Genomic DNA, 15650 nt, shown 5'->3' with positions numbered 1-15650 from the left:
TTCCGAGCAGGTTCATCTTGCCAATTTGTTTTGGCCAAGGACAAAGCTGAGGATCTGGGGGACAAAGGAGAATGACAAGCCTCATAGTTGGATTGCTCTGACCGGATTCAGGACCTTGCACTTGGTGTTGTTGAACTTCATGAGGTTCCCACAGGCCCTCCTCTCACGCCTGTCCAGGTCCTTCTCGACGGCAGACACGTAACAAGGACCATTGACTCCATAACATAAATGAAGGAAGGGAACAACGTCCCGTCTTGTTGCTTGGTAGACAAGGAGGAAAGTTCTGCTGTCTGGGATGGACACCATGTGAAAGTCTCTGTGGTCTCGGCCCTTCTCATTCTCTTTGGTATCTCGTCCTGCCCCTCAGTACAGCACGGCAATACTTGGTGAGGAGAGCTGCTCTCGGGTTAGAGAGCTGGCCAGGAGTGGCCTCTAGGTGGAACCAGAGACTTGTGTATTCCACCAGGATCCTGAAGAAGCACAACAAGTGAATGGCTGAAGGCATTCTTGCCCTCTCTGAAACCATAGTCATGGTGGTGATTTCACATGTCCAATAGATTCTTGCTAGCAGGTGCGACTGGGCAGGGACCAAGCCAAAGCCACCACTGATGTGCCTCTGTCTGCTCACTGGGCTCTGGATGGACAATCCACCCATCCAAGACGCTCTTTGGGTACGTGGTACCACAAAACTGAGTGCACTGGACACGCGGAGCAGGCTGCTCGGTCAGCACGGTGTGCTGGAGATAGAAAATTACTTGATCTGTAGACGTTGTTGAGTCCTTTCATAAAGTCATTAGAAGAAACTTCACTCTGGTCCTAGAGCTTTTGCAGTTCTTTTTCCATGCACCTTCCTCATTTTGGAATCTGCCCTCACCGTTGGGGCAGGAGAATAGGCTTTAGCCTGGCCAGAGACAGTGAGAAAGCCTTGTGCCAGGGGATGTTGGGCTGGTTATTTCTGCCAGGGCTAGACCTTCCTCCAGAAAAGGTTGTGATCCCTGTAGCCCCTGTTCACATGCTTTGACTGCCCCAGGAGGAGTTACAAGCTGCAAAAGATGTTTGGCAAGCTGAAGACAGAGCACAGAAAGCGCAGATCTGAAACGTGGGTGAGCAATTGAGTGGATAAAGTCGCTCAGACACACAAATCACAGCCGCGGTTTGACGAGCAGATTAAAATGACATGTCCACACAATGCTGGTAGATTGAGGTGGAAAAGTTCTTATTTCCAAACAGCATTCTTCCTGGAATCATGAATGCTTTGTGTAACAATGAATGGAAACTGCTGTTCAAGCATTATGACACTGTATTGTTTCAATAGAGTTTATTATACAACAGCACTATTACAATGTTATCATTGTGTATTATTATGTCCTATTACAATTATTGCAATATTATTTCAATATTTCTCACATAGGGTAACGCTTTGAGAAGGCGGCCATGGGATCAGAAGAAGAGTCAGCCTTCCTTGGGATCCATAGGCAAACTATGCCATGGCAGCCCAATATCTCAGACCTTTGGCCACACCAGGGAGGCGGGTGTCACACTGTCTGAGGACGGAGCACTCTGCACAGGGGACGAGTTCCACGACTGTGGTGGGATCTCTGGCTTCCGTACGACATGAGGCTCATTCACCATATCCTCTCTGATTTCTGCCTGGTGCTCCTAGATTTCACTGCCTGTTGGTGTCTGCATGGCAGCTGCTGATCGCACTCAGTGTTCCCTTCCATCAAGTTGGCTTCATTCATTTGCTGAGAACTAGGTAACTGTCAGATTTTTAGGTACAATGTTTGGCTGGTTACAACGTTTCTGGTATTTCTGTTCCTAAAATCTCTTTGTGCCATTGGCTTGTCTTTTATTACTTCTCCAATCTTCCTTGACCTTCCTTTACCTTCTCTGACCTTCGCTGACATTCCTTGATCTTCTCTGACATTCCTTGACCTTCCTTGGCCTTCTCCAACCTTCCCTGACCTTCTCTGACCTTGCTTGACCTTCTCCAAACTTCCTTGACTTTCCCCAACCTTCATTGACCTTTCAGATTTGCAGTTAGTTACAAGGTTTCATCACGTTGCAGATTTTCTGGTATTTCTTTTCCCAAAATCTCTTTGTGCTATTCGTTTGTTTGAGCATTTATACATAAAGAGGTGGGGTAAATGCTGTCATCAAAGGAATTTGAAGGCCTGATTCTCTACCCACCGCACAAAGAAGTAATGCTGAGGAAATGTCAGGAAGATGTGCCAGAGAAGGGTTAGGTTGCACATTAGGAAAAGGCTCTTCCCCCAGAGGGTGGTGGAGCACTGGAACAGCTCCCCAGGGAAGCAGTCATGGCGCCAATATTCAAGAAGCCTTTGGACAATGCCCTCAGAAATGTGGGGTGAATGTTGCGGTTGTCCTGTGCAGGGGCAGGAGTTGGATTCGATGATCCTTGTGAGCCCCTTCCAACTCAGGGCATTCTACAATTTTATGAACTGAGATTGTTTAGCCTGGAAAAGAGAAGGCTGAGGGGAAATCAGCCTAATCACTCTCTGCAATTGCCTGAAAGGAGGTTGTAGTGGGGTGGAATTAAATAATAAATAAATAAAATTGTAGAACCATAGGATGGTTTTTGTGGAAGGGACCTTAAAGATCAGCCAGTTCCACGCCCCCCGCCGTAGGCAGGTACACCTTCCACCAGATTAGGTTGTTCAAAGACCCTTCCCACTTGGCCTTGAACACTACAGGGATAAACCTAGATGAAAGAAACTTGCAGCAAGTAGGTGAAATCCTCCACATTAGGAAGTACTCACATCACAAAAAAGAAATGACAAAAAGAAATGACTAAGTTTCAGCCAGAATAAAAATCATTTTATGTCATGTATAATCAGGTTTACATGTACAGCATCTTTCCTTTTTTGAATAGCAGGGACACAGACCCTACAGTATATGCCACTAAGCAAACACTAACTTCAAGATTATAAGGTATTTAACTTTCAGTGACACATAAATTAATTTTATTAAATCTTTGCTGTTAAAACACTAGCGGTTTTCTAACAAAATGTAATGTTCATTCCCCCAGACTCCACCCTCTAAATCAGGAGCTCCAGGACCCAGAGTCCTGACTTTCCCCATGCCTCCACATGCAGGGGTTTTGGCGGAACAAATGCAGCACTCTTCCCTAGGGTGGTGAGATAGGAGCCCCTGTTCCTCCTTTCAGCTAAATTCTCACTGCCAGACAGTTTTTCAGCTCCTTCCTTTGTCCCAAAGCATCCAAAGCAGTGTTTGTTTGTGGTTCGTGACTTTGAAGAGAACGTTAAAGGGCTTATTTTATTACTAGCCAATAGACACTTCAAAGCAAAAATGTGGTTAAGAAATTAATCACTCTGCACCTCCAAAGTGAGATTAATCATGGCTTCGAAACTAAGACAGAAATGACCCAAAAGCTAAATGCCTGAATCACTTTCTTGAAATAGAGTCACGACTTCAGTGACTCTGGTATGTGTACTGGTAAAAAGAAATGCTGGGCCACCTGATTTTCTTCATTAAAAGATAATGTTAAAGGAAAATATTAAAGTAATGTTAAGGTATTGGTCCTTAGCTTCTCAATGGCCTGGGGAAAGCAATTCCCTTTAGTAGAAAAGGTCTTGCCTGATAGTACTTTCCCAGATTACTGAAAAGATTTTGTTTCCCACTCTTCCTATTTTTATTTTTCTTTTTGTCCAAACCCCCAAATTAACTTCCTCTGAGGAAATGCCTGCTTTCTGTGTTTACCAGGGCAAAGAAGGCCATTGTCTGGGGAAAGTGGCTCTGATGGGAATGGGAATGCAGGGACAGGGCATTAACGTTGGCTGAATTGAGTTACAACCAGGATGGAGTTTCACCTAAGGGATTACATTCATAGATTCTTGGTGGATTTTTTTTCCACAGTTCCTCCCAATGCACAATTTGCTGGCAGGAAAGTATGGCCAGCTCCAGCGGCAGCAACAAGGGTGCATTTTTAAATAACTGTTGCCCCTAGTTGCTGCTTTAGGAACTGGTTCCCAGCAGCTCCTCGGAAGAGGATGAGATGCCCTCCGCCTGCTCCTATACCTACAGTCTCCATAATCACAAAATGCCAGAAACCAGAGCCCATTTCATAGGTGAGACTGTCACCAATGGAGCCCCTACAATGACATTGCTGCATTTTCTCAGCTCATTTGCTTGCTTCGAGGCCTGGCTGAGCAAGGATGCTTCTTTCCCAGCTGCGTAGCCATTGTTCTCGGTCCCCTTCAGCTCATTCTAGATTATAGTCACTATTTTATAACTTTGTTTCTACTGACGAGTACATTCAGTTTTTTCCTCAAACTGCACAGCACCAAAAATCTCAGTTGGCAGAACAGCTTTGTCTTTTTGCTAAATTATTTGTACATAAGATATGCTTTTTTTCCCCGAGGGCTGGAAAGGCTCAGTTTCCCATAATAAACATTTGTCTAATGTACTGAAGTGTCTTGGAATACTTTTGCTTTCTGTCCTCCTTGTCTTTATTTTCAAAAGCACAAAATCTCTGACTAGAACTATTATAAATTACAGCTTCACAGTGCAGGGATAAAGTGCCTGGACAAAAATGTTGCAGTGATATGAAAGGGAAATTCAAACGTCAACATCAAATCCTTAGACACCTTTGAAAGAGTTTCCTGTTTTTCCAGCCCTTTAGGGCCAGGCGATGAATTCACGCAGAGCTTGCTCAAAGCTTATGAGTAGGCCTGCTCACGCTTGGGATGGCACGTCTGCTTGAGGCACCTCGCTTCTCTGGATGACGAACAAAATTTACAGCAGAAACCCATCCAAAACCATGCTTCTTGCTTCAAATCACATGCCAAAAATGGGCAAGACCTTCAAACATGTCCGCTTCCAGAAGACAGGGCAATCCTTTCTTTCATAGAATCATAGAACGGCATCCATTTCAGCATTATCCTGCCTGTTTTGGAAGGTTTTTGCAGTGCACAGGGCTGCTTACTTATCACATTCAGCAGAAGACTTTGGTACAGAGGTTGTTTTCATGTGATGGACCTTCCCCAGACCACAAAGCACTGTGGTGTGTTTGCACGTGTTGCTGCTTTGGAGCTGGGCTGAGCAAAGATGGTGGTGTCAGCCCAAAGAGTGATTAAGTGATTGTTGAGGAATTTCTTTATCACCATCCTGTGTAAATAGAGATTAGAGACAGAACAGTAACTTTTTCTTACAGCTGCAAGCTGCTTCTGCAAACAGGAGGGAATAAATACAGTGCTAGGCAGTATTGCATAGCCAGCTTCAAGGGTGTTGTTGCAAAACAGGAGGACGTGGACCTGGTATAGCATTCAGGTAAAGTTAGAACGACAGTGCTGCTCTGCCTGCAATGCATTCTTCCATTGGCAATGCCTTATGGACCAAGAAGGCACCAAGCCCACATAGCTGGGCTTGTATTAGTCCCAGCTGAGCCTCAGTCCAACAACGCATCTTGCAGGACAGTGTTTGTCCCCTGGATGAAGGTCCCTGTAGGCAGTGGGGTTGCAGCACCCCTGAGGAGGTCCCTGATAGACAGATGAGAGCAAGCAGGAGCTGAAGTTCTGCTGGAAGTTTAGTATAGTTGAAGTGTCTGCTCTTATTGGTTTCTCTGATAAACTGTTCTTATTTAAGGGGGAAACTAATTCTGTGCACCAAGCCTCAGGTTCTGATCAGAAGAGGTGAGTTGTGCATGATATAGGAGAGTATATAGTGCAGCTTCCTATATTGCAGTCACTGCCTCCTTCCTTGCAAACAGGCCTTGAAAAGCATACAGAGAAGAGTAAAAATACAATAGTATCCACCACTGGCAATGAAAAACTACTCTTATCCCAAAAGAGAGAAGAGTAATATTTTCCACAGTTCAAGGTGTGGGCATTTGACAAAGCAGGTCCTGCTATGTGCTTGGATGGCACCCAGCCCGTGTCTCATCACTTTTTGATTTCCCAGTGGGAACAACTGTTGTACAGTACAGCCGGAGTTAAAGAACTGCTCTGGGAAAAAAAAACCCAACCCACACGCGTGCCTTACTTCTGCAGCATTCCCGAGACAAGGCTGTGTTTTTATCATCTGCAAAACCAGCTACATCTGCTGTGCCGAGCTAAAACTGGAATCTCGACTCCCTCATTACAACCTCCATCAGAGAAGTGAGCCAACTTCTCTGAGGTATAATTTAAATTCTACCCAGTTCCATGGCTTTCCCAAGAAAAAGATAACACCCTGGTGTATGAAGTTGGATGAGAGACCAGCATGGCTCAGCTGCTGCTGGAGGACCCGCTGTATGCATAACTTCATCTTTCCTTAAAGTCACTCTGGGCAGCAGGTATCCATTGCTGCTATGGATGTTAAAGATAATCTCGCAGTTTTTAGCCTTCTCTTGTGCACAGCACCTTTGAAGTAATGAGCTTTCTCCCTCCACCCGCCTCTGTTGGCCTTGGATTTGCTGCTCTCTTGGGTGCTAAGCAAAAGCTGCCCTCCTGCAGCTCTCAGGCCACTCAAAGGGACTGGGATGTCCTGCACAGCTCCCAGAAAGTCTGCCAGAAATGCCTGGCTTCCTCCACCCCCTCTGCCAGAGCTCTTGTGTTGCAAAGCTGCTCCCAAAATGCCTCACAGGCCAGGGCTGGATGCCCTTACTGTCACAGTTATCTAGGGTTTTGCTCAACTGGTTTGAAGAGGTTCAAAATACCCAAGGGCAAGGCTCCAAGTCAGACTGAAGCCCAAATCCTATGGATGCTGAATAAAGGACCCATCAATCCACAGTGGAGAATTGCAGGAACTTTCTGAGAGGCCCCTCTTACAGCTCGTCATGGGAGGCTGCTCTCCTGCCAGGGTGTCCTAATATCAAGTACAGCAATAATATGCTTCTTTTGTGGCATATTTCATAGCATCATACAATGGTTTTGTTGGAAGAGACCTCAAAGCCCATCCAGTTCCAACTCCATGTCATGGGCAGGGACGACTTCCAATGGATCAGGTTGATCAAAGCTTCATCCAACTTGTCCTTGAACACCTCCCGGAATGGAGCATCCATGACTTCTCTGAGCAACCTGTGCCAGTGCCTTCCCACCCTCAGCAAAGAATTTCCCAATATCTCATCTAAATCTCCTCTCTTTCAGATTAAAACCATTCCCCTTTGTCCTATCCCTGCACTCCCTGATGAGGAACCCTTCCACAGCTTTCCTGTAGACCCCTTTTCAGTACTGGAAGCTGCTCTAAGGTCTCCCCACAGCCTTCTCTTCTCCAGGCTGAACAACCCCAACTCTCTCAGTCTGTCCTTGTATGGGAGGCACCTCAGCCCTCGGATCATCTTTGTAGCCTCCTCTGGTCTCACTCTAACAGATCTGTGTCTTTCCTGTGCTGAGGACTCCAGAACTGAATGCAGTGTTTCTTTTAGGAAGATCATTTCCACATCCACTGACTTAAAAGGGAAATACCTGAAAACAGGAAAACAAGGCCAATGCCTTCCTGGTCCAATGATGACTGCTAGCAGGAGAAACAATTCTCAGTTTCATTGTATCTGTTAATGGGATTAATTTAAGCTGCCAGAATAAGCATTTAGAGGGATATTAGCCATCACTCCTCACTACCAAACAAAAACTTAGTCGTGTCAGCAATCGTAAATCACAGTGACTGTATTTGTGAAGCGTTATGTACTGTCACTCATCACCAGGGCTTAATTCAACTTCCCTTGGGGCACCGTTGTAGCTGGTAGGGCAAGGTAAATGTCTTGCATTGTTGGTACACAAGAAAGGAGTGTTTGGAGGGGGTATCAATCATGTCTGTTTTCACTGAGTAATAAAAAAAAAGAAAGATTCATTCTAAAAGCAACTGAAGGTTGCAAGTGGGACGCTGGCGGAAAACTAAATTTTCCATTCCTTGGGAAAGTGGGGTTAAACATTTGGTTTGAGACCAAATCAGGGCAAGACCTTAGAGCAGCCTTCCAGTACTTAAATGGGCCTACAGGAAAGCTGGGGAGGGGCTTTTTCTCAGTGAGTGCAGGAATAGGATGAGGGGGAATGCTTTTAAGCTGAAAGAGGGGAGATATAGATGAGATATCAGGAAAAAAAATGTTTTCCTGTGAGGATGGTGAGGCACTGGCACAGGCTGCCCAGAGAAGTCGTGGCTGCCCCATCCCTGGAGGTGTTCAAAGCCAGGTTGGATGGGACTTTGATCAACTTCATCCAGTGGGAGGTGTCCCTGCCCACGGCAGGGAGCTTGGAACTGGGTGACTTTTAAGGTGTCTTCCAACCCAAACCATCCTATGATTCTATGATTTTGTGAATGGAGATGTACAGACAGAAAAGAACAAGGACATAGAAGAGTCTTCTCTCCATGCGAGTACAGCCTCAAAACCTTGGGTGCCGCCACCATCTATGATCTCAGTAGCCATCACTGCAGATGATCCATGGGCAGGTCTCAAAGAGGGTGTTAACGGGAATCATGATGGGAAGCACAGGAGAAAACAGGAAGGTGGTAGCATGAAAGTAGAGCAAAATAGCTACCACTGACAAAATCCATACTTTTCCAGCAGAGTATCTGCTGGGCCATGGAGATGAAGCAAAAAGCTATGATGTGCTTGGGAGATCTGAGCTGGCAGCCACCTGCAGAGAGATGAGGTGGTGTGGGAAATACCATCTCCTCATGGAGCATTTGAGAAGATGCTCTCGTGCTATGGACCAGCCAGGCCCAAGTGGGGCTTTGCTGCACAGATTGACTGGCAAACTGATACTGCAAGGAGGGAAATGGATGCCTTGGGCCAAGCTGGGGAAGTGTTGCCAAGGGATCTCTGGTGTGGGAAGCCTCAGATTTCCTCAACAGCCCCGTGGTGGGGGTTGTCCACAACCTATTGAGTTTCCCAAATTGCCAGACACTTTTTCAAACCTCTACCTGGGGAGGCCAAGCTATGACCCACTCAGAGGTGCTTTTCTTTTTTTTCCCCGAGCCTTTTAAGGGCCTGGTTGCAAATTGCTTCCTGAAATTAGGCTCCTTCCTTGCACACTGGCAAGCCAAAACACTTACCTCAAGCTGATGAAGGCTCTGGAAAATGTTGGTTCGCACTTGGCTCTATCAGCACCCTGCACCAGGCACAGGAGGCGTTTTGGACCTTCTGCTTCATTTCAGCACCATCAATATTGACTTTTTCTTTCCTTAATGAGAAGGGATTCAGGGAGGTAAGAGGGACAGGAAAAGGTTTGCTCTTCACTCTTGTTTTGTGAGCTGAGCATAGAAATGAAACACTTGGGGCTTGGCCGGCTGGTGGCTATTTGCTTCTTAATCCCTCTGCCAAGGCATTTCACTCACCTCAGTGCTCCCATTCCAACAACCAGTTTGGGGAACCCAGCACCACCTCTTCCTCACCAGCTGGCAAGTGCATGAAAAACTGGGTGGCCAATGTGAAAACCATGTTGCAAGGAACAGTTCACCTTGACATTGCTTGAAAATAGACATGCCACGTCAGGAGGGATTTGCTGCTTTCTGCACTGCAGAAAGGAGTTTTGCCGTGAAGCAGAGGAGAGACCACGTTGAAAAATCAGCTGCTCTTTGGTGGTTTTTCCATTCTCATTCTGTGGATCAAATACTGAGTGCCCAGTAATGGCAATCTCAAAAAGTCCTCTACTAAGAACAATGAGATCAGGTCAGAAAGAGCTTGACCTCTAGGCGCCAAAATTACTGCTCCTACCTATATTGCCCATGTCCAAAGGTTTCATTCGAGTCTACAGGAAGCAGGCGTTCTTCTAAATTTCTCTTTCTGGAGTCAGGCAATTGTGTTATAGCTTATAACTTTTACAGAAGTTGTTGTTTCTACTGCTGCATGTGTAGGCAATAAAGCCAAGACATGTCCTGAAAGCACAAAACCCCAATGAAGAGAGAACCAACTTCTGTTACTTAAATAAATAAATAAATAAATAATAAAAAATAATGATTTGGGGAAGCCTAATTTACAATTTGTGAAGTGTGAGATTAACAGCACTGCGTATCCATGAGAACTGAACAGCAGTAAGTGATTTCCCTTCCTTAATTCAGTACAAAAAAGTAACAAGACCTAAAAAAAAAAGACCTTTTCAGCCTCCAGCCCACACAAGCTCAGTCTAAAGAGCAATCCCAGTGAGGCAGATGGGAAAGCCAGAGCACGTATCCAGCCTTAAACCAGCAATTTCTAACCTGCCTCACCAGTTGTGTGTGCCACAGCCAGAGCATTGCAAAGTGCAGGAGCAGGGCTTTTCGCAGGCATTGGCCACTGCTGGCAGCCTTGTTGCAGTGAGCAGCTCCAGCACACACACAGCCTTTCCACGCTGTTCTTCAATCCTGCTCCTAATGGAAGTGATGATTCCGGCTTAATGAAGGAGCACACTTTCATCTGTGTGTGAGCAAGCTCTGCATCATCTTTCTTTGACCACCGCCAGTGATTTAAAATGCCTCAAGGCCTGATCAATAATCTTGTTCTCTTATTTTGTAAATACAAAATGAAAATAATGGGCTTGGAAGTCACCAACAGATTAACAACCTGCAGCTGGAACTTTGATGACTAATTCAGCCTACTCTAACGCAGCTGTTACCAAAGTTCTCATTTGTATAATCGGATACCTTCCTACAGGTTCTCCATAAGAAGGATTAAGAGAAGATGGGTTTTCAGAGGCAGTTGAGGTTTCTTTGAGGTTTATTTTGAAACTGTGCACTCCACAGGGTGTAAAGATCACACAGATTGTGTTAGGATAAACTGCACACCTGACTGAAATGAGAAGTGGAAAGGGCTGATCCAGAAATCAGAGAGGCTTTTCTGCAAAGCTGGAGGCCTGGTTTTGAAAAGCACCGGATTCAGATCCATGCTCACAAAAAAAAAAAAAAGGTCTCCAAGTTAAATACTTTTAAAATCTAAGTTGATTCCAGGCTTTTTTTTCAGCATGAAGGCATGTAAAAAGCTTTTGTAGCAGAAAAGGCAAGACAAAAAATTGAAATGCAGCAATATTTTTCACATCCCTCAGATTCTTTGTTCTACTTCCAAACTGATTTACTGTGTTATTGTGAATTTATTCAAGGAGAAAGGGTCAGCACTTCAGGAGCAACAGACAGATCAGCCAAAATGCCAAAACCAGTGTTGCCTATTTTAGCATTAGTTCGGAGTACCTTGTGGATGAGTAAGTCCTTGTTGAAGTTCATTGCAGCTAATCCACAGTGTGAGCTCAGAGTACCTTTCACCTTGCTGTCCTCTAGATCACAGAAACCTATCTGTAATATTCAGGAAAATATCTCCTCTGCCTTTTCCACGGCTGAGCTCATATTTAAGATCTTGCTGTAAATACACTTTTTGACCACACAGAGTTTGTCTCTTTGCAGGAAGGAAGAGAGGAGACTGAGAAACAGCCCAGATAAATGAACAAGGGGAACAATGGGAGCCATTCTGCAGGCAGAGACTGCTGTGTTCTTGGACACATTCACATGGACAAAAGAGATCAAATAAGAGCCTCCAAAGCTGCAGGATGATAAGAGAAAAATATCACAATGCTGTTCTGCAGGCTGGTGTGCAGTGATTTTACAGCTATTTGTCCAGCACAGCTCCCCGGGGCCAAGATGCAATCAGTAACCCTTCACTTAGACTCCTGGCTTCTCTGCAGAGCCACAAGAGCATCTGATAATTCCCTGGCAGCCCCAGCAGTGACGGCCTTGTGCAAAGACATGGTGACTTGAATGTCCGGTTTGTGTGCTTTTCACATAGAATGAGGTTGAATCGGAGGCACAGCACAGGGAGGGATGTCCACATCCCTTCCCTGGCATAGATCCACACTTTGGTCTTAGGCAAGTCACCTACTTGAGTCCCAGGAGTCATGGCTATAGGAGGCATAAGGGGGACCAGGGCTCTCTTTGTGCTGCCATGCAGCTTCCTTGGACATCTATGCCCAGGGCAAGTGTGTCCTGATGGCAAATGGATGGGTATGGGAGAGAGGAGCAGATGGAGCTGGGCTGGGTGGTGGCAGCCAGCAGTCAGCAATCAGAGTCCAAGGTAGGATACAGGCAGGTGGACCACAGGTGGAGAAGGGGATGCAGACTACCCTCCTGTGGTTCCAAAGGAGGTTACAGCCAACTGGTCTTCTTGGCTGACTAGAGCTTCGGTTAGAGGCAGTGATGGGGCAGTGCATTGCTGGCAGCTCCAAGAAGGTGGAGTTGGGGATTTGAAGAGGAACAGCCCAGCAAATATTAACCAGAGCTTGCTTCCAGACAGCTCTGGTTGATATAGAGTCCAGACAGCAAGCAAAGACAAACAATCACGGTCTGTATTGAGGCTCCATTAGAGCTTCATCCCTGTGCACTCAGAGCAGCAGGCAGCGTTGTTGCACCAGCTCTGGAGCTGGCAGGCTGCCTCTGGGCTGGGTTGGGAATGCAGAGGTGCGTCTCCCAGATGTCCCATTTCTCTTCTGGGGCATTTTCACGCAGCTACAAATTGCACCACTTCTGACGCAGAACATCTCATAACTGCGTTGTCTGTTTGCCTCTCTCTCACCACCTCTGAAGACAAGTGTTTATATCAAACCCAGAGACGTGGCAGTGCTTCGAGAGGCTTGAAAGATGGATGATGTTAAATATTTCTAAAAGGAGTCCTGGATGCAGAGACAATTCCTAAGCACATCCAAAGAAGCCTCTCCACCTCCTCTTCCTGCCAGCAGAATTGCTCAGAGCATCAGTGTTTTAAACAGATGGACGGTAGCCCAATAAAAACAACAGCGGCTTTTATATACAGCCTCCAGTCCAAGACCTTCCAGGAGACGCTGTTGTGAATAGCGAAGAGATACACACCAAAGCTAGCCCACAGTGCCTGACAGGTTTGTTGGGAGAGCCGGAGCGCCCGTGTCATGGGTGAATTGCAAGTGTTCACTCCCTAAATGGGAATCCTTCTTCCAGGAGTGAACAGGGGAGAATGGGGCCATTTGGGGCTACTAAAAACATGCATTAAGTGCCCCTCTCCAGCTCTGCTTTTGCAGTTACTGAACTCAGGTGAGTGGTAGGACATTCCTGGACCATTCCTCCCCAGGGAGCGTGTCGGCTGTCATGTGAGGCAGTGCTCAGTGCCAAAAGCAATGGGTACCAAGAGAAAATAGGGAGCGCATGAGACAAAAAAAACCAGCCAGCCTCATGTTGGCCCCTTTAATTAAACTTCGAGGTGTGCTGATAGCATGGTTGGCACCTGTGATTACAAAGACAGTCATTTAGAAAAGATTGGAGGCAATCAAGCACCCTCTGCCAGAAAAAAAATTAAAAATTGCATTCCGAAGAGGAGCTGGTTGTCCAGAGGGACAGGTTGTCAGCTCCTGGTTTTCATGCTAAGGTCGTCAAGGGCAGGGCAAAGGTGAATGGAGACTCATCTGCTGTTGTCCCCCACAGTCATCCTCTGCAGTGACACCAGGTCAGAGGAAAATGAGGGCTGGGTGATTTCACCAGTGTATACAGCAGGACCTCCCAGACAACCCTTCCCCAGGCTGACTCAGACCAGCTCTCATACCCTGGACTGGCTGCCATGGGTTTGCAGTGGTCTGGGTGCCAAAACCAGAAGCCCATGCAGTTATCATTAAATCAGTAATTAGTAGAGTCTAATTTCTTTTCTAGGCTTTGCCTCAGGAGAGGTGGGGGAGAGTGCAAGCTTGTCCCAGCCAAAAGAGGTTTGGTGCCAGCTGTGCCAGAGTAGGTCTGCAGATAGGTCATGAGAGGCCAAGAAAGAGCCCCACAGTGAGCTGCACAAAGGGAGCTGGTTACATGTTGGCCAGGAGCAGCCCTGGCAGAGCACCTGCCCAGCACAGCAGGTGAAGGAACACAACAGCCCATTGCCTGTGCTGAAGCCCTAGGAAAACACTTTCCCTCACTATTAGCATCTGGTGGGACATCTGTAACATGTACATCTTCCTTGAGTCAAAGAGACCTCATTGGCTGGAGTATGTTTGGCCTGGGATAGATCTCTCTACACAGGATCTTTGATAGTTTAAAAAGCGTAGCATAAAATCTTGTCTACTGAACTGATCTTACTGTCCCAATGAAAGCTTTGAGTGTTCTGGACTTAGTGTGAATAAATAATGTAGAAAGAATAATACAGAGCTGATAAAGCTATTATCTGGAAAGATTGCAGCCTAATCTCCAGCACAAAGAAGATAATGAGTGTTGAATCATACCTGGAGCATCCTAAGTAAGCGGCAGTGGTTTTGATAAAGGATAGGAGCGGATTATTTGTTTCAACTAGAGATTGGCTATAGATTTCTGGGGTGACCTATGTTGGTCCCTAAGTTGTAAGTCCACGTTTCTCCTGGCTCAGCCTCCTGCATTCTCATTGCTTTCCTCTTGGGTTGGCCTGAGGAACTGGCTGGCTTGGCCACACCAGTGTGAGCAAGTGAGTGGCACACAGCCAGGGCGAGCAAATGGAGACAGGATGGGGATGGTGAGGAGAAGGGGACAATGTCATTTCAGCCTCTGCTGGACCCACATGCGATATCTGTGTGTGTGTGCCACCAAAGCGGACCAGTCTTCCCCATATAATTAATTTCCATGAGAAAAAAGCTCCATCTGTGTCCCAGAGCCATAACGGCTGCAGCTGCATCTTGGGAAGGACACTGGACTTGGCTGCTTAGCCAGAGTGAAGGACACCTTTTCCTCAGGCTCCTGTGATGGCAAAGGGAGGGTGGTTCCATGGCCAGAGAAAAATCCTACTTGGAAAACTCTTTGCTCTTGCTGAAAGGAAGGCACAGCACAAGGGAGTTGCAGTGGGCAGATTCAGCAACGCTGTCACCTTACACCATCAGTGGCAAGCAGGAAAACGTGGCAGGAGAGGGCTGCTAAATGCACAACTTTGCAGCAACCCCCAGAAGCAAGCAGCCATCCTAAATAAAACAAAACACCCCGGGAGAAGTTGAGGATACACAAAGGAATCGGCAGCCTCTGAATTTGGCCTCACATCAATGAGTCGTAACTTGAAAGCTTTATTTAGACTGCTAAGAAAAACAGCTGCAGAAAAAAAACCTGCTTTAAATGGGGATTTCAACAAGGAGAGAAGTGTTGGGCTCCTGCTGGATGTGGAGCTCCTAATGCCCTTAAATCCACTTCAAAACTCCCAACCTTAGGCTGGACAGCACTGCAAAAGGGCAGAGTTTATGTAATCTGAAGAAAATAAAAGTACATTTGGGGGAAAAAAGATGTCAGCAATTTAAAAGTAAGAAAAAACTGCCTTGAGGAGAGGGGGTAGAGCTTATGGGAGTTGAGAGCAAGGAATAGGAGTCAGGGAGTGGGTGCTGCGCTTGGCCAGCTTTTGTTTTGGGCTCCTCCAGGCCAAGCAGAGCTTCGTGGTGCTGGGTGGTGGCAATACTGGCAAGAGCAACCTGTGCACATGGACTTATGCAATGTTGGAGAACAATATTTGCGACTGTCAAACAGACAGAGCTTGCTGCAGTACCCAGAAGAGCTCTATTGCTGAATCCCTATCTGCACAGTGATAAAAAGCGGGGAGGGGGAAGATAACTCCACGGCGAGATTCTTGCGAGCTCATAAATCAGTGCAAGCCGCTGTCTCAGGACTGATGAAATCACTGGGAACCCTGGTGGCCTGGTTTCCGCAGCGCTGCCTGCCCTGCCTCCACTAGTGAGGGTACCATTGGAAGAAAAATGGAGCCAAGCTGTTGGGAGAGGGGT

Source organism: Cuculus canorus, chromosome 5, assembly GCF_017976375.1.
Source record: "Cuculus canorus isolate bCucCan1 chromosome 5, bCucCan1.pri, whole genome shotgun sequence".
Taxonomy (NCBI): Eukaryota; Metazoa; Chordata; class Aves; order Cuculiformes; family Cuculidae; genus Cuculus; species Cuculus canorus.
Note: the sequence above shows the minus strand (reverse complement) of the source record.